General features: G+C 47.2%; 1 long non-coding RNA gene across 5 annotated transcripts in view; it reads left to right on the top strand.

Annotated features, from left to right (window-relative positions):
* The window catches only part of LOC311584973, a 70,634-nt gene that overhangs the window by 39,390 nt on the left and 9,481 nt on the right, over positions 1 to 21,763 (top strand). For 2 of the 5 annotated variants that reach the window (XR_014775060.1, XR_014775062.1), the window contains exons 4-5: positions 9,351 to 9,514; positions 10,203 to 10,405. This is a non-coding gene — a long non-coding RNA (uncharacterized lncRNA). Of the gene's footprint in view, positions 1 to 8,155; positions 9,073 to 9,350; positions 9,515 to 10,180; positions 10,406 to 21,763 lie in introns of those variants that run through there. The other 3 variants (XR_014775063.1, XR_014775059.1, XR_014775061.1) reach the window with 3 other exon arrangements.

Here is a 21,763-nt window from a genome sequence, read left to right on the forward strand (position 1 = left end):
AGGATCTTGAGGCAACCACAGTCAGTAGGCAGCAGGAGAAGTGCTGGGACTCTGCTTGAGTTCTCCTTTTTATCCAGTTCGGGACCCCAGCCCATGGAATGCTAACACCCACGGTTAATGCTGGTCTTCCCACCTCAATTGGCCTAATGAAATATTCCTCATAGACATGCCCAAAGATTTGTCTCTGAGAGAGAGAGAGAGAGAGAGAGAGAGAGAGAGAGAGAGAGAGAGAGAGATTATTATATAGCCCTGGCTGGCTCAGAAATCTCTATGTAAACTAGACTGGCTTTAAACTCACAGAGGTCTGCCTGTCTCTAACTCCCAAGTGCTGGGATGAAAGGTGTGCACCCTGTGCAAGTGCTGGGATGAAAGGTGTGCACCCCGTGCAAGTGCTGGGATGAAAGGTGTGCACCCCGTGCAAGTGCTGGGATGAAAGGTGTGCACCCCGTGCAAGTGCTGGGATGAAAGGTGTGCACCCCGTGCAAGTGCTGGGATGAAAGGTGTGCACCCTGTGCAAGTGCTGGGATGAAAGGTGTGCACCCCGTGCAAGTGCAGGGATGAAAGGTGTGCACCTCAGGCAAGTGCAGGGATGAGAGGTGTGTACCCCGTACAAGTGCTGGGATGAAAGGTGTGCACCCGTGCAAGTGCAGGGATGAAAGGTGTGCACCTCAGGCAAGTGCAGGGATGAGAGGTGTGTACCCCGTGCAAGTGCTGGGATGAAAGGTGTGCACCCCGTGCAAGTGCTGGGATGAAAGGTGTGCACCCTGTGCAAGTGCAGGGATGAAAGGTGTGCACCTCAGGCAAGTGCAGGGATGAGAGGTGTGTACCCCGTGCAAGTGCTGGGATGAAAGGTGTGCACCCCGTGCAAGTGCTGGGATGAAAGGTGTGCACCCTGTGCAAGTGCTGGGATGAAAGGTGTGCACCCCGTGCAAGTGCAGGGATGAAAGGTGTGCACCTCAGGCAAGTGCAGGGATGAGAGGTGTGTACCCCACAGCCAGCTCTTGAGTTCTGCTGCGTTGGTTACTTCCTTTCACTCATCCCTGGAGCTAGAGCAGCAAGGCCCAGCTGCTCAAGCATCTTCCTCCAAACCTGGAGGCAAGAGTCTACAAGATGAATCAGGGAGCAGGAATTCTATCTAGTCGGTGCCATTGCACCTAGGGACCTCTGTAACCGTGTCCTCAGAAGACTGCAAATGCCAGGCACGGTGGGGGAAGACCTTGAACGCCAGCACTGGGAGCAGAGGCAGGTAGATCTCTGTGAGCTCAAGAGCCAACCTGCTCTACACACTAAGTTCCAGAATTAAAAAAAGAAATTTCAAAAAAGCTTTAGTAAAGAGTGGGTGGAAAATCCTGCTTCTGATTAGATTCAGGAAATTAAGGTGTCTTTCAGGATCTCCGTTTCTTTTGTAAGACTGTATATAACTGGGCAGACGCGTTGCTTCAAGAGCTCTAGGCTAACATCCTTCATTTGTTTGTTTTTGTATGCCACAAATGGTGATTGGAATATACTTATTTTTCTTTCACCAGTAAATTATTGTAATTTGGTCTGGGGGAGCCAAAACAAATTTAGCAAAATTAATGTTATTTAATGGGAAAAATATTCTAACATAATTTCTTTTGCCAATGTTGAGAAGTTATTTTAGATTCTACAAACTGGGTGGTCAGGGAGATTGGGGGATGAAAATGCCTCTAGAAATCAACTCCTCACCCCCACCCCCAAAAGAAGCCAACTCCCCAGGCCTTTACATTGAGGTTGGGAGGCTGTTGGCCTGAAGAAAAGGCTCATTCAAGCCAACAGCCAAGCCAAGGACCAGTGTGCCTTGCCTATAAGCACTATCTGTGGGTCAGTTTGCGGTTGCTTTGTTTTGTTTTGTTTTCTGAGGCAGGGTCTTGCCAAGTAGCACTGACTAACCTGTGACTTACCATCTAGATCAGAGTGGCCTGGAACAAACAGATCCCTCTGCCTCTGCCTCTGCCTCTACAGCGATGGGATGAAGGGCATGTGCCAGCATGCGAGGCTGGGTCACCTCAGTTTTACACTGAGCTGAGCTGAGAGGCAAGGACAGTGGCTCCAGATGTGATGCTGTGGGTCTGTGATGGGCATCCTGACCCCAGTCAGAGTTTCATCCTGCCCAGTCCAGTTTCTCTCTCATCTCGCTTCATCCACATATTGCATTCACTCCAGGAACACCATGACAAGACGAGCCACTCTTGTTATAGGATCATCGCGTGACCTGGGAATTTCTTCAGCCCCCCCCCCCCCACGAGCTCATCTCTGAAGAGAGCTGTCTCCTCATCCTTTGCTGGCACAGTTCTTCTCCTCTCTTCCCTTTAGCATAGCCTAGAAATTCCTCTCCGCCACTCTTCATTTTTCTTTTTTAAAAAATTTCCTCTCTGCTCCCTCCCCTCCTCCACCTTTCTTTTAGAAACAGAATTTGCATCCTAGTCAGGGCAAGTGCCTTCTTGGCACAAAGACATGTCCCAGCCCCTGTCGTGACCTGGTGTTGTTCATGGAGCTCATTGTGGCCACAACTCTGTAAGCAGGACCCATGTGTGCAATGGCTGGGCCACCTTCAAGGGGACAAAAACTCCTTTTCCTTGTTTTTCTCTCTGATGCCACTCAGAGCCGGTGGACACCTGGGAAGCACCGTGACCTTTAGCCAGAGATGGAGACAACGGCAGGAAGATGCCTGTTGTGGTTGGATCTGAAATATCCCTCCCAGGCTTGCTCATGGTCTCCATGTCTGTTTCTCCCCTGGTGGGGCTACTTTAGGAAGCTGCAGAATATTTAGTGAGAAGCGAGTTCAGCCTTTTGTTCCCGCCTTTGAGGTCTGTTTCCTACTCCTGTGTGACAGGAATAGCCCGTAGCGTGTGTTCATGAACTGTTGTGATCACGCGGCCTTCCCTAGCCTAATGGGCAACAGCTGTGAGTCAGCACCCTCAGTCCTTTCCAAGTTGTTTCTGCTGGGTGCTACGGTCACAGTGATACAAAGGCAGCTGTACAGTGGTAGAGCCAGGAGGTAGAAGGAACTCTGGGAATTCAGCATAAGACAAACTAGTTTGGTGTGGTGCTGCGTGCTTGTAATCCCATCTCTTGAGACACAGAGGCAGGGGGTCAGGAGTTCAAAGGCATCCTCAGATACATAACAAGTCCCAGGCTAGCCTGAGCTACAGGAGACCCTGCCTCAAAACAACAAAACCTCTTAGCTTGTTGAACCTGTGATTTGCTTTTGACAATTCTTGCCTTCCTTTGTCCTATAGGTCTGTACCTTCTGAGTGAATTTGGCTTTTTAAAAAAAGCCCACTGTGTGTTTCTAAGGTGTGTGTGCAGGACAGTAAACACAGGGTTTTAAGTTAGACTGCCCTAGCTTTGGAGTGCGCTTTCATCACTTCTCAACCAGGTGACTCTGAGTTTATCGCTGGGTCTCTCTGAACCCAAGTGTCCTCATCTATAAACGCTGGAGACAGCGCATGTAGAGCATCTTTTTGTTTTGAGACAGGGTCTCACTTTGTAACCCAAGCTGGCCTCACCCTCATCCTCCTAAATTCTGAGATTATAAGCACATGAGCTACCATGCCTGGCTTCTCTTGGTGGTTTTTCTCAGGCTACGGGGCCCTCATGAATCACTATAGGAAAATACCAACCACAGAAACAGCAGGCTCACATCTGCTACTCAGCCATCCTAATCTGAGAGCTGGAAATGCTGACACATCCCTTCCTCCCCTGGCTTCCAGCTCTCCCTTCCTTGTAATCTGAGCAGCCATTGCCCTCTGCAGAGTCAAGGTTGTGGTTCACACGTCTCCAGTCCAACTATGCAGAAACAGACCTATTAGAATGCGAAGTTCCCAGCTCATTCTTCACAGATGCTCCAAGTTACATGGTACTTAGTGGTCCTGTGGTCCAGCCTTCCTGATGCAGTGAGTACAGTCCTGGTGAGGACGCCCCTTCATGGCCAGTCTCACTAAGAGGTACCTAGCTTCTCGTGAATGTTTCTGAGTGGTCCCGTGGCTGCCTGCTCTGGTTTTTGACAGCCCACTCATCTTAGAGTCTTTATGATATTTTTATCTCATTTCTGGAAGGCTCATCGCTTAGGCATTTTCACTCCCATCACAGAATGGGATAACTCAGGGGCTGCGCTCTGCAGAGCAAGCTTATTCTTTCTCCGCTTTGTTGACTGACTGTGTCATACGTGGGGGTTTGCTCCAGGATCTCATCGGCTGCTATCTCTGTGTGGTTAGTGGTTGCCAAATGTTTTCCGTCAAGCAGTTTCATCAGCAAACAATTTTTCTGCAAACGTGTCTCAATATACACATTTTATTTACATATATATATATATATATATATATATATATATGTACTGAATATACTTCTGCTAACATACTATAAAAGTAGGGACATAAAAACAGATGTTGAAGATTAAAAAAAAAAGAAATCAGAATGGAAGTTCTTCTACTTTCTACCCAAGGCCCAGGGGATGGTGTGTCACGTTCCCTGGCCTCACAGCTCTATCCTTGGAAGCCACTGGTCTATGCACAGCTTTTCTGGGCAGGATGGCAGCTCTTGAGTGCGAAGACTACTTTTTGCTCACTGTGGTATTTCAGTCACAGTGGACACCCCAGGACATGCTTCTGGAATCAGAGTTATTCCCAATTAGAGCACCCCTCACCCCAGCTAGCCCCAGCTAGCATCCCTAGGCTGTTTTTAACACTGACTCCTCCCATTTGGATCTCCTTAGTTGTCCCCAAAACCCAGCATGTGCCACACTGAACTCTGTACACAACCCCAAAATATTGTCTTCCACAAATCATCATCATTGGCTTTTTCTTCTCCTGCTTGCTTCCTCCAGCTAAACTGGCCAGAGTCACATGCACACCAGGTAGGCAGGAGCTCACTTTACTTGCTTTTCGTTTGTCCATGACTTTTGGTAGAGGGTCTTGCTGGCTGCGTAGACCATGCAGGCTGTGAACTTGTGATCCTCCTGTCCCGGCCTCCTGAGTGCTGGGTAACAGGTGTGCTGACCAAATCTGGCTCTGTCTTCAGTTTAAATGAAGGACCTTGTTCTCACGTGGCCGCTGGCTGCTGGTGGCAATCCCCGGGGCGTAGGCTCTGCACCGTCCTTCACTGAGCTTGTGTGCATTTCTTCACATCTTCTCCTTTTCGCAAATGCCTAGTGCCCTTCCTGCTCCCAGACTCATACTGAAATATTTTGCTGAGAAAAACAACCGGAGAGAACTCCTCTCCATTAAGCAGAATCCACCACACCTCTGGCACCCGAAATCCTGTGCACCACTGTTCCTTCAGAGAGTGGAATTCCGCTCCCAGTAGCATCCCTCCAGCCGTATACTGTGTTCCCCCACCCGTGCACCTAAGGTGTGGCCACCAACAACCATCCCCTTTGCCTTACACCAGTAACGCTCTTTCCACAGAGTAATTACATCTGTGTATGTGTTTACTCTAAGGTCTCGTGGCCTCACTCCCCTCTGTTCCGTGCCTCATCCATACCTCAGTATTCTCTGCACTCTGTGGATGTCAGTCACTCTCGCCTAATGGTTACTTTCTTGCTTCCGGTTCTTTCTTGCACTTCGTTGTCACCACTTTGCTGAAGGTGTCCTTGGTGGGCTTTCTGGGTTCCTTGTGTTGCCTTGTCTACCTTCTGCTCCCCCTTTTTGCTGGACTTCGAAACACACTGTCACCTGGAGAGTCAGTCACTCTCTCCTCCCACAGATGTCTTCCCTTTTTTATAAACATTCAGCTTCCTCGTGCGCTGGCTAATTTTATGTCAACCTGACACAAGCTAGAGTCACTGGACAGGAGCAGGCCTCTATTGAGAAGATGCTTTAATAAGATCGGGCTATAGGCAGGCACGTAGGACATTTTCTTAATTAGTGATTTATAGGGGAACCCACACTGTGGTTGGCCCCACTCATGTGCAGGTGGTCCTGGGTTCTATAAGAAAGCAGACTGAGCAAGCTATGGGGAGCAAGCCACTAAGCAGCACCCTCTCGGCCTCTGCGTCAGCTCCTGTTTTGGGTTCCTGTCTTGACTTCCTCCTGTGACGAACAGCAGCATGGAAAAGTAAACCAACTGAACCCTTTCCTCCCCAGCTTGCTCTTGGTCATGGTGTTTCATGACCAGCCATGGTCACCCTAACTATGACACTGGGTAATCGCATCCAGTCTTACCATGTCACATACCTTCAAATTTCTATCTCCAGAGGACCAGAGCCACATCTTCCTGGGTATGTCACTGGCTTTCCAAATTGAATGTACCTAAAATAAAAATTTATTCCCTTTAGTGACCTAGAAACCCACTTTCCCTTTGGCTTTCACTTATTCCTTCAGGATAAAACATAAGAACAATTTTTAGTTTTGTTTGCTCTGTAAGACAGGGTTTCTTTATGTAGCGCTGGCTGGCCCAGACCTTGCTATGGAGACCAGGCTGGCCTGAAACTTGTGGATGTACTTCTGCCTCTGTCTTCCGAGTTCTGAAGTTTCAGATGTGTGTCACCTTGCCCTAATTAGGGGGGATGTTTAATATAATATTTTAATTAATTCTTTGAGAGTGCCTTACGGGTATACAATGTAATTTGGGTGACAGTCACCCTCTACTCTTCCTTCTAGTCCCCACAGATCCTGCCTTCATCCCTCACACCCTCTCAACTTCATGGTGTGTGTGTGTGTGTGTGTGTGTGTGTGTGTGTGTGTGTGTATGTATGTGTGTACGTATGTGTGTGTGTGTGTGTGTGAGAAACCCACCAAGTTCAGTTTGTGCTACCCAAATACACATGGATGTAGAGCCAGGTACGGGATCATGTCCCACCTCCCAGGGGCTACACCCCTGGGTGTCACAAACTGTCAACAGGGTCTCAGCTGTGCGTGGGTAGCTTGTGAGCCCCTCAGCAGGGTTCATGAGTTCTCTTCTCTCCTTACATTCAACCCATTTGTTAAATCTCCGTCCCCTCCCCCATCTTCAAAAAGACAAGACGGTGCTGGGTATAATGGCACACACCTTTATTCCCAGCACTCAGGAGGCTGAGGCAGGTGGATCTCTGTGAGTTTGAGGCCAACCTGGTCTACATAGTGAGAGCCAGGGCTACATAGTGAGGCTCTGTCAAAAACAAAACAAAACAAAAAGACTGTTCGCCTCCAACAGGTTCGCTGTTAACAGTAGCACTGGGCTCTGCTGCCTGGACTCATGCGATCATCCCTGTGGCCCTGAACCGGGCTGTAGATCTCAGGGTAATGTCACCTCAGAGACCCCCTAAGGCCCTAGTAAACCAAAGGGGACCCATCCCTTTACCATATTCTATGCCCTTCATAAAACTTGCTATAGCCACATTTTTGTTCTTTACTTATTTATCTGCTGACAGTCTCATCTGCTGATTATAGCCTTTCCAATTAGGACTTTTCAGTTTCCTTCAAATCCCTGGTGCCCAAATTCATGAAGCAGAGTTGGTTCCCAGTAAATAATTGTTGGTGGGTGAATTTATAGATTTACCTCATCAGCTACAGTGATACGTGGGGATCTTAAGCCTTATTCATCTGTTCCAGCCAGCCCCCTTTCTCTCAGTGACTGTTCTAGAGTCTGTGATGCCAACAGCTTTTAAGTCCTACTTCTCAAGTCATGTTCACGCACCAGCCGGGCTGCCATCTTCCTGTAGTGTTATTGCTGCCTCATGTGGAGCTTTTCTTCCTGCTTCCGGTTCTCAGCATCTCTAATACTCTAATACTTTTTTTCCCTTAGGACTTGCAGCAAGGTTGCCTCAAAACATATATCCAGTTGAGTGTCTTTTCTGCTTCTACCTGCCAGAGTCACCCCACCACCTGAGTAAGGAAAAAGAAACTCCGTGCTTTGACGGGAGCGGCCACCACAGCATTGCCGCCTTGGCTTCGGTCCCCTCCGTTTTCCACACTCATTCTTGTAGTCCCCCAAGTAACATTTCTTTGCCTATACTGTTGCCTCCACACATCTGATTCTCCTCTTCTTTAAAACCTGGCTAAGTGCCAGTACCCTGTGAAACTAAGTACCAAATCCCCCAACGAGCCAGCTGGGTTTCTGTCACCAAAGAGGATCTGCCTTCTTACTCTCTCCCAAACCATTCCTGTGTATCATTTTTTTTTGGGGGGGGGCTTATTTCAGAAATGAATCAGCCAATTATTTGCTTTTAAAAAAAATCAATTCTTTTTGAGCAACTACTATTTCTTAGGCACTTAAGGTACCAGGGGACAGAGTGGAAAGCAAACCAGACAAAAGCGTTGTCTTTAAGAAGTGAAGGGGCAGATGCACCACTGGACACACGGATCTCTGAAGTTTCTGCTGCAGTCCCAGAAAGGCTTTGGTGGCTTAAGCCAAGATGGCTGCCTTCATTAGTTTAAGAGTGACAAGCACAAGACTAGATCCCTCTATTGGGGATGCTGAGCCCCTCAACACCCAGCATAGTGACCAACCCCTCACACAGCAGTGCGAGCGTGTGGGCCTGGGGCAGCGAACGGACCCAGTTGGCTGAAGGAGAAATCAGGCCCTTTGCAGCCAGCACTCTGTTTTTCTGGAACACACAGAGCAGGATTGTTTCCAGTGGGCAAGCTTCATTTTCTGGCTTTCCTAATTGAACTTCCCTGGGGCCACATTCTGAAGACAGCGTGGGTGTGTTGGCACCGAGGCCAATACAATCAAGTCTGATTGTGAAATGTTCTTTCAAATAACCTCTGCACACATGAAACGTGTTAAAAAAAAAAAATAAAAACCACATGTTTCTCTAAGGTAGGCTGCCCTAGGTAACCATGGCCTCAAGACCACAGGTGCATCTCAAAGAACAGTGTCAGAACATTCTGGAAGCAAAAAAACAGGCCCCTGACTGTCAGACTCTATCTTTCTGGTTCTTATTTATTTATTTATTTAACAGTACTGAGGCTTGATTCCAGGGTCTGTGACATTCTTAGCAATTTCCCTACCAGCGAGCTGTAGCCTCGCCCTCTGGTTCTAATTTGAGGGAAAACTAAGGAAGGAATGGCGGCTCGTGTACCTACAACCCTGACTCTCAGGTGGCTGAGGCTGGAAGGTGAAGAGTTCAAGGTTAGTCTGGGTCACACAATGAGAGCTTATCTCAGAGAAGGTAATTTTAAATGATCTCTCTCTCTGTCTCTCTATCTCTGTCTGTCTGTTTCTCTCTCCCTCCCTCCCTCCCTCCTTCCCCCCCACCCCCGTGTGTGTGTGTGTGTGTGTGTGTGTGTGTGTGTGTGTGTATGTGTGCATGCACACAAACTATATAGGCTCATATACATGTGTGGGCACATCTCAGTGGAGGGCAGAGGTTGATGTATGATACTTATTCTATCTTTCTTAACTTGTAGGCTTGGCTAGGCTCGTCAGCCATCTCGTTCGTGGGATCCTGTGCCTTGCTGCTGTGCTGGGATCAGAGGCCGGCTGCCACACCCACCTCGCGTCCACGTGGGTGCCCACTAACATAGGACTTGAACTCCAGGCCACATGTTCGCATGGCAAGCCACGTTACCCAGTGAGCCATCGCTCTGGCCCCATCATTTCTTTATTTTTAATAAAGGGAGATATTGAAGGATGTAGAGTTAGAGTTAGAGGTGGAATAATCGTCCTTAAACTCAGAAAAATATTTGGGCTTCTGACATTTTTGAAAGTTTCATTAAAATGAGATAATATATCTAAAATTTGGGGCTCTTACGTGAGCTCCCAGGGCTGTTTGCTAGATCTGTGAACATGCTAGAACTAAAAGGTCTTTTACTATGACAAAATCATATTTCTTACATAGTAGCATTGGGAACACAATATGAGTTTTATGGGCCTTCATTTTCTTAAAAATGTCAATATGAACATTATTTTGATAAACTTTAATTACTTCAACCTTACACTTACTTTTGATTTGGGGAAATTTAATAGATTCTTATATACAGTAAAACATTTGTTTTTAGATTAAGATGAAATAAAAATATTTGTGAACCAAAATTTCCTTTTCATTCCCCTACTGCTTTTTAAAGCGTCAGTCAACACCCCTTTAACTCCTAAATACGGTACGTACCCCCCTAAGCATGTTAGGCCTGGAGCATGATGGGTAAGTAATGACCAGGGAACTAAAAAGTAGAGTGTGAGCTCTGTCAACTTGAGGCTGTTTGCAAAATGGGACTTAATATTTTGCCTTTCTCTCTGATAGGATTTCTTCCTTCATTGACTAGGGTCATTCCAGAGAGATGCTGAGAGAGGTATGATGTAACTGTCTCTTAAAACTGAAGGCAGACAAAACATCAAAGTGGGACCAGATGCTGTGAACAGGACAGAATCCTTGTGTGACACCTGATGCTGGATGCCAAGACTGCCAGTGAGACCAGCTGCTCTCTCACGCACCCTCAGGTTCCTCAAAGCAAATCAGAAGCAGGAGGTAGCTGCCCTTGGGGGATTCAGTATGTTTTGGGGACAGGTGGACCTGCACTCCTAGGGAATGCTTGAGGCATGGCTGAACAACTTAAGACCAGGGCAGACACTTTTACTATAGGGCAGGGCAACATCAGCATCTCAGGGACATTTGTTGAATGAATGAATGAATGGGTTGGTGTGTCAGTGGTAAGGCCTCATGGACCAAAGCTGCTAGACTGAGCTAACCATGATAATGACCCCTAGGGTCTAGAGATGACTCTTTTGGGTTGTGTAGTGAGAACTTTGATTTCTTTATACATATAGAAATGCTATGTGAATTTATTTTTTGTTTTAATCCCAGGTGTGGGATACAGGGCTGCTTCAGATTGTCCACAGCAGCTAACTATGATTTTTTTCTGGTGCTCTGGCAGAGGCATGATTTTTCTACCTAAAGATAGTTAACATTTGGAATTCTGGGGATCTTGCAGAGGGTATATCAATGCCAGAACCCCAAGAATGACACCCCCTGCTGCTCCCCCTGCTGCTGCTGCCTCTGTTGCTCTTGCTGTTGTTGCTGGTTGCTGTTTGCTCCTGCTGCTGCTGCTGTTGCTGGTTGCTGTTTGCTCCTCCTGCTGCTGTTGCTGTTTCTTACTGTTGCTGTTTGTTGGATTCCTTGATTGCTGGATTCCTGGATTGCTGGATTGCTGGTTGGAGATATCCCGACAATGAAGATCAAATTTGCTTCAAGGAACTTGGCAACCCTAACCAGCAGGAAGTAGTCTAATACCCACCTTTCCCTCTAACCTTCTTTCTTTTCTACCTAGTGTTGATGGGATAGTGTTGTAAGGGATAGGGCAGACAGGAGGCAAGGCTGGCTCTCCCACACTGGAAGAGCAATCTTAACATAATTTAAAAGCATGCTATGTAATATTGTTGAAGAGAGAGACCACATTACACAACAGATGTTTAGAACATCGTCATCCTGCAGTCAAAACTCATTCCGTTCCCCCCTCACTCTTTTCCCAGCCCTTGCACCTACCACTCTACCCTCTGCTTGTGTGCTCATGTTCCTTTTAGTCATGTTGTCCTATCTTAGCTATGTTCTAGTGTTGTAATAAGACACCATGACCAAGATGCTTTATAGAAGAAAGCTTTTATTTTTATTTTATTTTTTTAAAGAGTTGTTTATTATTATGTATATAATGCTCTGCCTGCATGTACACCTGCAGGTCAGAAGAGGGCATTGGATCACATCATAGATGGTTGTGAGACACCATGTGGTTGCTGGGAATTGAACTCAGGACCTCTGGAAGAACAGTCAGTGCCCTTAACCGCTGAGCCATCTCTCCAGCCCAGAAGAAAGCTTTTAATTGGATGCTTTCTTACAGTTTCTGAGGATTAGTCTATGACCATCATGGTAGCAGCATGCCAGGCATGGTGCTGGAGCATCAGCTGAGAGCTTCAGGTAACTTCAAAGAAACTTCAAAGTCTAACCCCACCTCCCGATGACACACCTCCTCCAACAAGGCCACACCTCCTCCAACAAGGCCACACCTCCTCCCAAAAGGCTACACCCCCTTCACCAAGGCCAGGCCTCTTAATCTTTCCAAACTGGGAACCAAACATTCAAGCATATGGTGGCCGCTCTCCCAAACCACTCATATCGAGGTTACATGGGTCATCACAAGTGGCAATGTTTCCTTCGTTTTAAATGCTGAGCTGTGGAGCTGGAGAGGTGGCACGGGTGTAAGAGCACTTGCTGTTTTGGAAGAGAACCTGGGTTCAGTTTTCAACACCCACTTCAGGTTGCTTACAACTGAAACTCCAGTGCCGAAAATTTAACGCCCTCTGTTGGCCTCCTTGGGCACCTGCATGCGTGGGTACACACAAGTACACCAATCAGGCTTTAAAGGCTGAATCACATATGGCATTTTCCTTCTCTGCTCATCTGTGGATAAACACGTGGGTAATTTCCACCTCTTAGGGCCGTCAGTAATGCCACAATGAACACAGGAATGCTAAGTTTTCGCTGAAGTATTGCTTTTAATTGTTTTGGATAGATACCCACAAGTACATTGCTGGGTAGTAATTCTTTTTTATTTTTAATGTTTTGTTGGACCTCTATATTATTTTCTGTAACAGCCACCCCATTTTACATAGCCACCCACAGTGTGTCAAAGTTCCACTTCCTCTATGCCCTCAACATTTATATCCTGGGTTGTTTGTTTGTTTGTTTGTTTTTGACAGTAGACATTTCCAGTATTTGTGAGGTTGTTTGTTTGTTGAAAGACAAGGTTTCTCTGTGTAGCCTTCTCTGTCCTGGACTTGCTTTGTAGACCAGGCTGGCCTTGAACTCACGGAGGTCTGCCTGTCTCTGCCTCCCAAGTGGTGGGATTATAGGTGTGTACTACGGTGCCCAGCACCTTTGTGGCTTTTATTGAATTTTCCTGATGACTGGCTATGTGGAGCATCTCTTTAGGTGCTCGTTAGAATGGTGGCTGTCAATCAACCCTGAGCTCCTAGAAGGAGGAGATCGTCTGTCTGAACTATGTTCCTGCCGATAAAGTGTCTGACACAGCACAAATATTTGTTCAATGGGGAGGGTTATTTTATTCCAACACTCCACAGGTATGTTTCTGGACCCTCATCAATTGCTCAGAGGTCGGCATTACTGTACCTATTTTATGAATGGCAGCCCTGATCTCAGATAGGCGAAGTCACATGCTTCTAGTCTTTTGGCTAAAAGGACTAGACCTTGAGGTAGGTCTCTGATGGTCAACTCTCCCTCAGGAGTCTCTGGCTTCTTTGTTTCTGACTCATTTATTGTTCTTTCAGTGAAAACTGGAGTATTAAGTGAGTGAGGCCCTTGAACAAAAACCAGGTGTTCACACAGCAGAATGGAGCGTCTGTGAAGGGAAAGTCAATGCACCGCCCGGGGTGACACCACAGCCTACAGATCCGCAAGCACGTTGGCTTTCATGTTGTAACTACTTTTGTTTCCAAATCTATCATTTGAGTGAATGAAGACTCCCTACCCTGACAGAAATGAGTTTTATAAAAATCCTTTCTGCTCAGTCCAGTGAACTGGCATTACAACTGTCAAAAACAAGCTTGCTTTCATGCTTTACAATGTTGATCTCTGTAGGATTTAGGAAAATATCTTGCGTATAGGAAAATATCTAAGTTGAAATGCATTAAGCTGATGTTGGCTTCATTCAAAATTGCACCTAATTTGAAACAACTGTTTTTTCTTGGTCAACTGGCTAGTCTATTGGGTTTTAGTAAGACTAAGGGAATCCAAAATCTAAGTTGAGTTTTTTTTCCCAAGAAAGCTATGATTCACATTAACCAGGCTTTGGTGGGAAGCAACCCTGTGAGGGAGCTGGCACCCTCTCTACCCTAGAAGATTATCAGCAGTTAGGCGAAGTCCTAGAGACTTGAACACTTGCCTTCAGACATGAGGAAAAAATTAAAGTTGTTCCTAATAGGAACGATTGGCAGATGCTTCATTCATATCCTGCTCAAGGGAACACTCAGATGGGCATGGGCACAGATGTGGGTGTGGGCACAGATGTGGGCACAGATGTGGGCATGGGCACAGATGTGGGTATAGGAGTTGATATGGGCACGAGCACAGATGTGGGTATAGGAACTGATATGGGCATGGGCACAGATGTGGGTATAGGAGCTGATATGGGCATGGGCACAGATGTGGGTATAGGAGTTGATATGGGCATGGGTGCAGATGTGGGTATAGGAACTGATATGGGCATGGATGCAGATGTGGGTATAGGAACTGATATGGGCATGGGCACAGATGTGGGTATAGGAGTTGATATGGGCATGGGCACAGATGTGGGTATAGGAGTTGATATGGGCATGGGCACAGATGTGGGTATAGGAGCTGATATGGGCATGGATGCAGATGTGGGTATAGGAACTGATATGGGCATGGGTACAGATGTGGGTATAGGAACTGATATGGGCATGGGCACAGATGTGGGTATAGGAGTTGATATGGGCATGGGTACAGATGTGGGTATAGGAGCTGATATGGGCATGGATATGGGCATGGGTGCAGATGTTGTCATGGATGCAGATGTGGGCATGGGCACAGATGTGGGTATAGGAAGTGATATGGGCATGGGTACAGATGTTGTCATGGATAGAGATGTGGGCATGGGCACAGATGTGGGTATAGGAGTTGATATGGGCATGGGCACAGATGTGGGTATAGGAGCTGATATGGGCATGGGTACAGATGTGGGTATAGGAACTGATATGGGCATGGGCACAGATGTGGGTATAGGAACTGATATGGACATGGATACAGATGTGGGTATAGGAGCTGATATGGGCATGGGTACAGATGTGGGTATAGGAACTGATATGGGCATGGATATGGGCATGGGTGCAGATGTTGTCATGGATGCAGATGTGGGCATGGGCACAGATGTGGGTATAGGAGTTGATATGGGCATGGGTACAGATGTGGGTATAGGAACTGATATGGGCATGGGCACAGATGTGGGTATAGGAACTGATATGGACATGGATACAGATGTGGGTATAGGAGCTGATATGGGCATGGGTACAGATGTGGGTATAGGAACTGATATGGGCATGGATATGGGCATGGGTGCAGATGTTGTCATGGATGCAGATGTGGGCATGGGCACAGATGTGGGTATAGGAGCTGATATGGGCACGGGCACAGATGTGGGTATAGGAACTGATATGGGCATGGGCACAGATGTGGGTATAGGAACTGATATGGGCATGGGCACAGATGTGGGTATAGGAACTGATACGGGCATGGGTACAGATGTGGGTATAGGAGCTGATATGGGCATGGGCACAGATGTGGGTATAGGAACTGATATGGGCATGGGCACAGATGTTGTCATGAATACAGATGTGGGCATGGACACAGATGTGGGTATAGGAAGTGATATGGGCATGGGCACAGATGTGGGTATAGGAACTGATATGAGCATGGGCACAGATGTGGGTATAGCAACTGATATGGGCATGGGCACAGATGTGGGTATAGGAACTGATATGGGCATGGGCACAGATGTGGGTATAGGAGCTGATATGGGCATGGGCACAGATGTGGGTATAGGAGCTGATATGGGCATGGGCACAGATGTGGGTATAGGAGTTGATATGGGCATGGGCACAGATGTGGGTATAGGAGCTGATATGGGCATGGGTACAGATGTGGGTATAGGAACTGATATGGGCATGGGTGCAGATGTGGGTATAGGAACTGATATGGGCATGGGTACAGATGTGGGTATAGGAGCTGATATGGGCATGGGCACAGATGTGGGTATAGGAGCTGATATGGGCATGGGTGCAGATGTGGGTATAGCAACTGATATGGGCATGGGCACAGATGTGGGTATAGGAACTGATATGGGCACTGGTGCAGATGTTGTCATAGATACAGATGTGGGCATGGGTACAGATGTGGACAGGAATAACCCATTCTTTCCTGCTGAGACAGAGTATTCCATTGAATGAGTGCTTCCGTGTTTGCTTCCCTATTTTCCTTTAGGGGTCTTTGGGTTGCTTCCAGTTTTGAGACTGGAAGTGAGGCAGTAGCTGCCGCCACAGGCTGGAGCAGTGGGGCATCCTAGCAGTGGTGTGCTCGGTGTGTGTCCACAGATGCACGTGTTGAGGTCCTAACCACTCAGAGTCCAGCAGCTTGATGAAAGCAATCACGATGAGACGAGGCCATCAAGTTAGAGCCCTGGTTTAGTAGGATTACCATGCTTTGAATGGTGGGTCTGGGAGCTTGTCCTTTTTCCTTCCTGTGCACACAACAGGCAATCATCTGCAAGGCAGTAACAGTGCTCACCAGAGCCCAGCCACACTCTACCCTCATCTTGGATGTCTACTCTGCAGAGTTGTGAGAAATCTATTATTTCTGTTGACTAAATTTTCCAGCTGATGGCATTTTGTTTTGTCCACCCTATCACATTCATATAGGTAGGTTAAGGGAGTAAGTGGCTATTGACTCTACAGGGACAAGAGGAGACATAAGTAAAAAAGGAAAAATTTTATACCTTGATCTGGGTATTTGTAACCTGGCTATGAAGCTAAGCAGGCTTATCAAGTTGTCCATTTAAGATTTGTAAGGTTTTGTGAATGTCAATTTTATTTAAACTTATAAAAGGGCTCCTGACTCTAATATTTTTCAATGAATATGCTTTTTTAAAATGATGTATCTTACTGCAGGCTTTGGTTGTAGGACCAAGCCTGCTAGCTAGCTTATAGGACTAAGATGTGCTGTGCAGGCTGCTGGGGAAGAAAAGTCTCCCATGGTCTTACCCAGCTATGTCCCCTGCTTGCTATAATACAATACAATACAATACAATACAATACAATACAATGCACACCATGCCACTTGTGCAATAGTGATGTCACTGCTATGTGGCAACCAACTGCTTTGAGACTGAAGTTGGGGTTCTCTCCAAGAGCGAGGGCTCATGTCTTGTGCTGTACATAAGCCTGGTCAAAAGACGCTAGCTGGAGAAGGCCATTGCCCTATCAGGGAACCAGCAGTTGTTTTGTTAAATGAATACGTTGTTTTCTAAATACTTATTTTTATACCATAGGACAGTGCTGCTCTCAGCCTTGGGCAGAGAAGGGTGGGTAATGATTGATGCAGAGACTCATAACAGGCCAAAGTGCTATGAATTAGTGACTCAGGCTATTCAGCTCTAAGCGAGACATCGGTGTGTCCCCTTCCAAGGCCCAAAGAATATCATGGCGGAGGGAGTAGAAAAATATAAGAGAAGATGCGGGAGAGTGATGTGAAGTGCTACCTTCACGACGATGGGGCCGTGGCACTCATAAACTCACCGTAGCTATGGTTACCTGTGAACGAGTGGGCGCATCAGTGGTCTCTCACTGGTAGGGAAGGGGTTCACGAGGCCTACCCTCCCTTTAGGATCTCTTGGCAGTTAACAGGCTACCAGGGAAGGGAAAGTCAGTTTCCTCCTAGCCACAAGTAGGTTGTCCAAACTTTAGTAAATGCCTTCCCCATCCATGCTCATGCAAACAATGCTAACTAAGCTCAGTGAGTCACAAAGGGATACGGGTGGGGAGGGGAAGGTGGGGGGGAGAGTAAGGGGAGGGTAGGGGGAGGAAAAACTACAGGAAGGTAAGAGTGGGACTGCTTGGAAGGAACCTGGATTTAGCAAAAGAGGGACAAAAAAGTGTGTGTGTGTGGGGGGGTGAATCTAATCAATCAATCTAATCAAAATGCAGTGTGTACACACACACACACACACACACACACACACACACACTGTCATGCAGAGAGACATACACACAAAGAATTCATGATAAAATACAAAGGCCCTATATTATTTGGATTTTTAAAAAAGTCTTCATATCCCTGAGAAGGCCTGAAAGAAAGGAAACTGGCATATATTATTATATGTATAGTCACCCTGTGTGTGTGTTTGTTCTGTTTTCTTGGAGTCAATCACCCACTGACAAAAATGTTTATGAAAAATAACTGCATCTGTTCTGAAGATGTACTGTCTTTTTTTTTCTGGTCATTCTCCCTCCCCCCTAAGCAATATGCTTCACCTACTAACTTCACTTAGACTGTGCTACTGTGCTACAAGTAATCGAGAGATTGTGTGGGTTTAACGCAAACACCGCATTTCACATGAAGCACTCACGCATCCTTACAGTTGGGTCTCTGCTGGACACTGGAGCCAATCCCAGTCCTGTTTATATGCTTTTCTAGTAAAAACTAACTTCGGAATTAAGCAATTCCAGACAGCAGGGATCGGGTACAGACAGAATTCTTTGTCTAGCACCCCCAGGACCTGTGAAAGCTGCTCAGCTAAGGGGCTGTGTAGGGAGCGCGTCATGGGGCAAGGGGAGGCAGACAAGTGGCCGGGACACCCTGGGATCAGAAAGCAACTTTGGGGAGCGTAGCTTCATGGCTACTTACAGCCTTGACCATCCCGACCCTAGAAAGGGAGCTAAAGAGAGGACTGCTGCCCTGAGCCTATGAGGCAGCAAACAGCTCCAGCCACTACAGCCGGGAAACAGTGCCAAGAGCAACAGGAAGCTCGAAGCCACGCCCCTGCTCGACAAGCAGGCGAGTGAGGGAGCGCTTGCCGGGGAGGCTGGGGTTATTTGCTCCAAAGGGCCTTGTGCAGATGTTACATAAACAAAACCTCCAGTGACTCCAGTTCTGGGTCTGGCCTAAAATAGCCCCGAGGGCTAGACTCAGCCTCGGTCACTCCTCCTGGTCCCCCGTGTGTGCGAGCTACTGCCCTCATTGAATTGTGTGTGGACACACTGTGGCCTTCTCAAGGGACAGTTGCCCCTACTGACTGAAAGCAAGGCTCCTTGGCCGACCATGGCAGCTCAGACACAAGGCATCCATCCCTGTAAGACCTCAGATGGCTGCTGGCCAAGGGACACGTCTCCTCTTTCTAGGGAGGCAGGAAGTTGGGGGAGGAGTGTTTAAAGAGTCTCCTGTCCTCCCTCCCTATCCTCCATCTCTTTCCTCTTCTTCCTCCTCTTTCTTCTCCCCTCTGCCCTCCTTTCTCCTTTCCCTACTCCGTTGTATAAGGTGGAGAAACCCCGAAGCTTTCCAGGTTGCAGCGGCTTTTATTTGCAGCTGATTTAAGACCAGTGCCCGCACCGCACCGCTTTGGCCTTGTACGAGGTTCCCAGACCCTGTTTGGGTTTCAGCTCCTTCAGTCTGCAGAAAACCAGTCTAGTGTGAACATCTGGAGGCTCGAACATCTGTGCCCCAGCAAGGGGTCACTCCAGCCTTACCACTTCAGCATGGGTCCCTGGAAACTGTTAATCATCTTTTCTCCTTGGCTGCTTGCCTTTCTTTTTTTTTTTTTTTTAGAATCTTAACTGATGGGGGTGAAAAACAATAAAACAGTATCCATGATCCAAAACTACTGGTGCCAAATCCTCACTACATGCTTAATAGTATAGAAAACATTTGATGTGTGTCCTTCTGTTTAATTTTCAATGAACAGGCTTATGAAATTTGCAGTTATTTATTACCTCCAGGCGACAAAGAACGGCAGGTTAGAAAAATGATAGGACATGTCAGAGTTGCCACAGGGGTAGGACACAAACACAAGCTGGCAGGACTGATTGTCTCTCTCTCTCTCACACACACACACACACACAGCAAAGAACATCTGACAGAGCTCATAACTCCTCTTATTCTTAGTCTTCTTTCTGTTCAAGTCTGAGCTCCTCTCTCTTTTGCCCTCCTAATTAAACATAGCAAACAGTGTTTATCTAACATGATTTCTGAGACCCAAATAACCAACATACTATTGAAGTTAGGCAAAAAATAAAATAAAATAAAATAAAATAAGGTGTGATGTGTAGTGTAGGAATGTTGAGATTATATTATTACCAAGACTTGTACTTTGGAAGACGTCTTGAGTTTCCCTGGGTTAGAGACTCCCAGGTGCAGGCCTGAGCTAAAGTTCACCTAGAAGAGGGGAAAAACCAATACGGAGATAAAGAAGATGCCTATGCAAGGCCAGCACTCAGTGCAGGGCCAGTGCCAGCTGGTGAGGCCTCATGTCACGCGGGAACTCTCGGCTTTCTGAAGATTTTGGTTCAGATCTTGGTTGTCTTTTTAGTGCAGGATCCTCAGGGATATTGACCCTATGATAGCCCACCCCACCCCTTAGAGCTAAGACAACCTTGCCATTAGACTGAATCAAATGGTGTATATGGGGTGGGCCGGGGTACCCATGTGTTAGAACTTTCGGTACTGTGAGTAAAATACCCAAGGGAGACGTTTAAAAGGAAGAATTCTTTCAACTCTCGGTTTCCAAGGGTTCCGTGCATGGCTACTTGGTTCTGTGTTTCTGGGCCTGTATTGACGCAGTGCACCATGGTGGTAGAAATGTGTGGCCAGGAAGCAGAGGAAGTGAGATGAGGTTTTAGGACAAGTTACAGCTCTCAAGAGCATGTCCATTTTGATCTACTTCTTCCAGCTGGGTTCTACTTCTTAAGGCTTCTAGAACCTACGAGAACAGCACTAGCAGCTGGGTGCTAAGTCTTCAGTGTATTCAAGGTAGAGCACCCTATTTCTGTGGGAATCCTATGCTTTTTTTTTTTACTCATTCATTTTATTCCTGTCTGTTCATCCATGCGTTCCTAACAGTCCTGAACAAGGCTCTGGGGATGCAGAAATGAATTTTAAAATAATGAATATGATCCCTCACTTCCAGGAGTTCAAAATCTAGAGCAGGAGATGAAAAAGAAAACAGCTGTGGTAAGAGCCGTGGCAGATGCAACTAGGAGCTTGGAAAGCCCAAAGTCCTGCTTCGCTCTATATGCTAAGCAGTGGGGGTTATCTGTGCTGTGGCAGAGGCAGGGAGCACACGTGGAGAGATTGCTGGGTGCCCTTCCTGCTCAGAAAACTCCGTGCTCCCAAGCCTTGAGCTACAGTACAGACTAACACGCCTGGTCTCTCCCTCCCACCCATGCCTCCCCAAGAGAACAGTCATGATTTATCTATGTGACTGGAGACTCAGGAGTTCAGAAGAGGAAACTGGGACAGGGTGACTCAGCTGCTTCTCTAGGACGGGTCACTCCCTTCCCAGCCTGAGTGGAGTTTATAGAAGATGGCCGTTGCCAAGGAGGTGCGGACTGTAGCTGCTGGGAGTGACTTCAGGATGGGGAGAGTGCAAAGGCCATTTTGGCTAATATTTTTAAAACTACACTCAACAGCCTAGCTTTCGTTAGTATTTCTTGGTTGCATCACCTGATGCCCGTGGCAAGGGAGAAAGTAGTTAGACTCATCTGAACCACAACACAGATGATACCTAAGTGTGGTCCATACGTGGACGGTGGGCGTACACTCACCACTCTGGCCTGATTGACAGGAGTGAACATCCCATGTGCTAAGACCTGAAAGACTGGCCTTGAGCTCTGGAGGAAGGGTTTCCCAGCCCCAGCCCCACCTCCACCCCCACCCCCACCCTTGCAGTTCCCCTCTGGCCCAACTCTGCAGTGAACTCAAAAGGAAAAAGCAGGATGAAAGAAACGAGTCCACATGGTTCCGTTCAAGTGGGTACCGTTTCCACATGGTCACGGACATTTCTTTTGGTCCAAACCCAGAGCTCACCTCATCTCTAGAGAAGATGCTCGGGATAGCTGCCTTTCTTCCTCTGGAGACACCCTCTGTTTGGAAGGCCCCTTTAGAAAATGTGTTTTGGAACAACTTTGCCCTCCTGTTTCTCGTGTGTGTCAGTGTCCTGGAGAGCTGAACTTTGGGTTACCTTGAAGCCTAGAAGGATGGGTAGTATCTGCTGTCTTGCACCTCCTCGGGCAGGGTGGCTGCTGCTTTTTCTTC

This window comes from Acomys minous (genome assembly GCF_964271855.1).
Source record: "Acomys minous genome assembly, chromosome: 15".
In the NCBI taxonomy this organism is placed as follows: domain Eukaryota; kingdom Metazoa; phylum Chordata; class Mammalia; order Rodentia; family Muridae; genus Acomys; species Acomys minous.